Source organism: Crassostrea angulata, chromosome 5 (assembly GCF_025612915.1).
Source record: "Crassostrea angulata isolate pt1a10 chromosome 5, ASM2561291v2, whole genome shotgun sequence".
Classification (NCBI taxonomy): domain Eukaryota; kingdom Metazoa; phylum Mollusca; class Bivalvia; order Ostreida; family Ostreidae; genus Magallana; species Magallana angulata.
This window is the reverse complement of record NC_069115.1, coordinates 54,627,013-54,633,487: the sequence shown is the minus strand read 5'-3', so window position 1 is coordinate 54,633,487 and position 6,475 is coordinate 54,627,013. Positions and strand designations below refer to the sequence as shown.

The following is a 6,475-nucleotide window of genomic DNA, read 5'->3' as shown; positions in this document are numbered from 1 at the left end:
ACATGCATATGAACGTGTTTGAGTTAATATAGCCGTATATACAAGAACTGTTTTAATTTTATGTTATAAAAGTTTGTCCTACTTGTATATATATTTAATTAAATATTTGAGTGTAAATGAATATTAATGAACGATATTACTCCAAATCGGAAAAATCGTTAGACATAAACTAATGGTTCGTTTGTTCAGGTAATTAAAGTACTTTAAAAACTGTACAATTAATGTTTTAAATCAACACCCCCTTCAAATATTAAACCTTTAAATGATGATCATCCCTCGCACATGGCTGAGGAGATCCGGCGCGAGTGGATAAGTGATCCGCCGTCGGTTCGTATTCTTCTACATGTACCTTATGACGCGTTTATGTTTCATATTTTGCACGGACACAACTATATTTTATTATGTTTTCAACTATCATATTGGTTTAAGACGAAAATATAAATTGATTTTACTTGTACAGTTGATTAAGCATTGATTTATACGATAGCGTACAAGGTAGTTTAAACTTGAAATCAAATTATAAATAAAGTTCCATGTTTGCGGTAGGGGCTAGCACGATAAAGGAATGCCCTGAATTGAGGCATTCGATTATTATTTTAAAAAAATTCACATGAGTTTAAACAACTTTAGATTAGATTCTATCGGTCACATATTAATCACTTCTGTAGTTTCATTGTGGAAGCGAACTCATTGCTGCCCCCCCCCCCCCCCCCCCCCTTTCCTCCCGCCCCGCTGACAGGTGCTCGCGCTGGATTTTTTTTTAATTGGGGAAAAGATAACAAGATCTGTCGAAAATCATTTTTGGTGGATTCTTCTTATGTGTAACATTTTGTTTCACTTTCCCACCCCTTTGTTTATTCGGCCAGTCTGTGTTAATTCAGTTGCCGCATGCGACCGAGAATCTTGTGTCGCTTCAGCGCACACAGCTCAGAACATTTATAGCCCCAGGTCATCAATTGTTATGTAATTGAGTAACAGTTGGAAGGGTGATTTTACTACATAAAATAATAAAATCATAATATAATCTTTTTGAATTGAGTACCATGCGTATAGGTTCCCATAATAATAATAATTTTTTTTTATTTCCTATCTATGTTTACATTTAATTTTGTTCAAATAATTAATAAATTTTCTATCATTTAAATTGTGTGCTTCATCAAATACTGATTCCGATTACCTTGAAGTCATTAATTTTCCATTGGCTTTTTACAAAAGAGAGACGCCTGACCATCCAATGAAAACAAATACACAGAGTTTGATTGACAGGTTCAGCCAGGTGCAGGTCTCACCCGATGTCCGAGGTTATGTGTGCTGTTTGTACACAGCCGAATGGTCTCAGTAAGAGTTATCAGTAGGAGTTATCGATGTAAATAAATAATAAAAATACATGCCTATCAAAACATGATCGTGCAAGTTAAAGTTGATTTAGGTTTGTTCCAATAGAAATCATGTTTGCACTAACTTTATTTAATATTTTTTATGTATAGCGAATTTTAATATTGTTTCAGTACTGAAACATCGCATGAAAACGTTAAATATACATTTACTCTGTAACTAGTCGTCTTTTAATACATATACCTTTCTTTTGTTTGTTAACAATTCATTCAATTTTGTTAAAGTAATGTAAAACACGGGCGCCATTTTGAAACAATTAACTTGTCAGAGAGTTCCGAATGAAATCTGATGAACATTTCACACGGTTCTCGCACGCTTTGCCCGAAACGCTAAACGGTTTACATGAAACTTTAAAAGGTTTACACGAAACGTTTCTCGCACGTAGGCCGCACGCTTTTTTGGTGTAGTAGTACGTTTTAGGGTCTGTAAATTTTGTCAGCACGCAATTCTAAACTTGCACATAGTCTTCAAAAAATTTAGAAATATTTTAATATAGAAGTTATCTTTGAGAAAAGTTTACATGTTTTGTAGGCGGGTTTAGTTTAAAAAAGAAATACACTTCCTGACATGAATCACCAGTACATACTGTTTATAACAATGCTTGCTACCCTTTGAAAATTTAACACGCCATTAAACATCTCATTTTTTAAAGAATGTTTGAAACGATTACATAAACTCTGCTCGACAAATAGTTTTCCTAAAATATTTTCTTCCTTTCTTTTTTCAAAACACGTTTTATATACAGGCTTTCAATCACAACACGTTTTTATAACAAAAGCAGAACTGAAAGTATAGTCATTATAATCGTTTGACACCATATAACATATATTTTCAACTCGCAGCAACAACGGAAGACCTACTCGGGGCTTTGCCACGAGCTCTGCTCTAGTCAGGGTCTTCCGTTTCCAACGGAAGACCCTCTTGTTATTCTACGGTTTCTTTTTCTTTATTAGGGTCTTCCGTTTCCAACGGAAGACCCTCTTGTTATTCTACGGTTTCTTTTTATTATTATTCTATATTTTTCCTCTGACATTTTTCGAGAGCTATAACTCAAAAACTATTGGGTCGATTTTCACCAAATTTACAGGACTGATAGAACATAAAACGTGCTTGCAAATATAAAATTTTGAGCTGATGACGTCACTTCCGGTTTGAAATTTTTAAGATTTTGTGAATTTTTAAGGACTATTTTGTCCACGTAACTCCTCCGAAACTAAATGGTATAGAAACGTGAAACTTTCAGGGATATGTAGATGGATGTCTGTAGATGATCCTCTGTATTTGACATTGTGGAAAATGCGCAGGGCGCCGAAGCTCGCCCGAGGTCAAAAATTGGCACCAAAATTTTTGGCAAAATTTTGACACGTTTTGCAAAATATCTTTTAACCTGTAGATAATTTGTTAAAACATGTAATGCAAAAGTTGTTAAGATTTACACGAGCTTTTGTTTTGTTTTAACAAAAAGGGCCTGGCCCCTTTAATTAGGGGCCAGGAGGGCTCTAAAATATTTTAATATTAACTCTTTACCGAGCAATAATTTGTCATTAATTATAGAAGCAAAAATATTTATTGTACAGCTGTTTATCTACAAAGTACCTTATTTTAAACATTTGTTACGTAATTAGGGGTTTCAAGGGGCCAGAAGACCAAAATTTTGATCATTAATATCTTGAAAAGGAGAAATATTTTGAAAGGCAATGTTGAACAAAAGTTGCTTAAAATAATGTTCTTTAGAAAATGGTACCTTAAAATTTATGGTTTGTGGCCCCAGTAAGGAGTATAAGGGTCGGCCCCTAAAACACTGTTGTTCAGATATCTCCAAATCGGTCAACAATTTTTGAACACTTATTAAACAAAATATGTTTATATACATAAGATCTTTTATTTAATATTAAGAAAAAGTGGCTGGCCCCTCAAATTAGGGGCGGAGAGCGCTCTAAAGTCTTTATATAATAACTTTTTACTGAAAAATAATTTGTTATTAATTATAGAAGCAAAAATGTTCATTGTACAGCTGTTCATCTATACTAGACCATACTAAAGTCATATGTTACATAATTAGGAGTTTTAAGGGGCCAGAAGTCCAAAACTTTGATCAATATTATCTTAAAAAGGAGAAATATTTTGAAAAACATTGTAAAACAAAAGTTGCTGAAAATAATGTTGTTTACAATGTGATACCTAAAAAATTTTTGTTGGTGGCCCCAGTAAGGAGTTGAAGGTTCGGCCCCTAAAACACAGTTGTTCCGATATCTTTATAACGGTTAACAATTCGTGAACACTTGTTGAACAATATATGTTTATATTTGCAAGACCTTTAATTTGATATAAAAAAAGGGGGCTGACCCCTCAAATTAGGGGCCAGAAGGGTTACTAAGTCTTTTCATAATAACTCTTTTCTGACCAATAATTTGATATTAATCATAAAGCAGCAAAGTAGCTTTTATTAAGCTTAATTTAAAACTGGAACCCGTTTTAAATCGGACGATGAATTAAAGAGAAATTGGGGTTTAAAGATTGAGTTTTACGGAAATTTTGATGCCGCGCACTTGGTTTAAAAAATAGTGCAAAATTCACACTGAAAGTAACTTCTACTGAAAACGATTCGTACTGATCATAAAACTTGATAAGAAAGCATAAAAGTATATGCATATGGTAGAGTTTGCAACGCTAAATAGAAAACTGAAATTCGCTTTAAAATCGTATCATGTATTGCAGAGATATCGGGGTTTAAATATTGATTTTTCCGGAAATTTTGATTCGGCGTTATTGGTTTAAAAAATAGTGCAAACTTCTCACTGAAAGTAACTCCTGCTGAAAACAATTCGTATATGTCATTAAACCGAACTCCTTTTTTTTTTAAATGTTAATCAGAGTGTTTATCGAAACGATTTCCTTACTTCGATCGATAATTACGTTGTTAGTTTTTGTTAGTTTTATAAGTTTTAATCGAAATAATTATCGTACGATCCCTCATGTCAACTCGCCATGTTTTGACTGCGAACAACAGCTGATAGCGGTGTGTCAACATTTTTAAAAGAAGCATGGCCTGCAAGACGTCGATAGTGGAAATTTCAGCTCAGCTAACATATGACAGATTATAAAGGTATGTTTCAATATAGGATATGTCGTATTGACTTTTTCTTTTCAAAGTATTTGCACTTTTCAATCTAATCCGAGATGACTCTGACTTCTGCTTTTGACGTGCGGCACAATTTAAAAGCGGGCGTTAGAGTCAGGGGAATCTCGGAATATTATCTGTCCAGTGTGTTTTCACGTGTATGTTTTGCACACCACTCTTTAATTTCTATTTATTATTATGTATATGCATATCTTATTTTGTATTGCACAACACTCCACACACTGTAAAACAGTGCAATTAAAAGGGGTGGGGTCCTAAAGTACAAAAGATTAGAATGTTGTGATTAGAGTGCATGTTTGCATGATGATAACTAAGCCCTAAATATTTGAATATACCAGATCTTTTCCATATCGCCTTCACTTAATTAATGAATTAAAAAACTCAGACAGGCTTGTGCTTAATTAAATAAATATATTTGACATTGTAGATATTCAATCTAATTAAACTTAGACCTTTCGTCTGGCTCTCCGTCATGTGTGGTTATCGTCTGTGAAAGAGCATGCAAAACAGAGTGCAAGATGAAAAGAACTTCAAGTTCAGACTTTAGGTTAATGTTACCTGATATTTATAAAATATTCTTCTCAAGATTTTATTATTTCACAGAAGCATTGTATTTTTTTAAGATTAGTTTACCGGTATCTTTTATATATATTGAATTTCATTGATTCATTTTAGGTAAACTTTACATGCATAACTGATCTAAACAATTTTTACAGTAAGACAAATGTATGTAATAATTTTTACTGCATGTGCCTCAACAAAAACCCAGTAGAATTCATTTAATAAGAAATGCATGGTGTAGCAGAAAATTATACTTTGACGATGTTCGGATGAAATACTGTAAGTCGTTTAATTCCTCGGTGTTAAAATTTCACGATTTCTACTAAAGTACCAATTGTGATGGTTTTAATTTCACGGTGCTTAAAAATTCAATTGATCAGAATATAAGCATTTAAACGTTTTTTAAAACTTATGATATTATTCTTGCTAGGTCCTTTAATTTCGCAAGAAAATATTAAATCGCAAACGTAGTGAAATTTAGACCATCGTGATTATTTGCCAATCTACAATATTCTTTGTAGTTTACGAATTGAAAAATTGACTGTTGCACTATGAGAAAAAAACTCAAACTCTCTCTCTCTCTCTCTCTCTCTTTCTCTTTCTCTCTCTCTCTCTCTCTCTCTCTCTCTCAATTTGATATATGTCTATGCCTAAGAAATTTTTTAAATGGTATTTCAAGACTTGATAATCAATTTTTTGTTTTTGTAGTGACTAAATGATAATGTCATGTATCGGGATATGTCATACAAATTACACTGCACGGTCAGTGTATTTTTTCAGAAATACTATGAATATGTTAATATAAACACATTTATTATTAGTACATGTATGTTAACACAGCTTATTGATTTTTTTTTATTTCAGCAATTGGTGGCCACATGGATTTTTACCTGTTGATTCTTTTCAGCTCTTGAGGATAACCTGTCACCTCTACCCACATGCATATTCCTTGTGTTCTACAGACTATTTAATACCGGTAATTCAAATAAAATCGGATAATTCATGAACAGTTACTGTAATGGAACTCTAAGTTAAGCATCATGCCTTGTTGTGGTTTGTGTTTGATAAGAAATTATAACAAACAAAATTAAGGCTGTTTATTAGTGTTTAAAGTAATTTACAATTGTTAGCTGTGAAAATTTGTTTTCAATAAAAGTATGCAATTATGTTTCCTTTATTTTGTTTTTTATAATTTTATAATGATCAATATTTAGATGTGTTTATAATTTGAAAATCACCTCACTCTTTCCGGTCCAATTGTCACCATTAAGATTACATGAAGGATATGTGAATGTAAATTTGACCTTCAAATAACATCTACCATGATAATTACTTTTGAAATGAATAAGAAACAACGAATTCTTACCTTATAATGTA

General features: G+C 32.5%; 1 long non-coding RNA gene across 1 annotated transcript; it reads left to right on the top strand.

The window, feature by feature from the left end:
- Positions 1-3,631: 3,631 nt before the first annotated feature.
- On the top strand, positions 3,632-6,266 carry LOC128185911 (uncharacterized). Its single transcript, XR_008243859.1, has 2 exons — positions 3,632-4,501; positions 5,963-6,266. It is a non-coding gene; the product is annotated as an uncharacterized LOC128185911 (long non-coding RNA).
- The last annotated feature ends 209 nt before the right edge of the window (positions 6,267-6,475 follow it).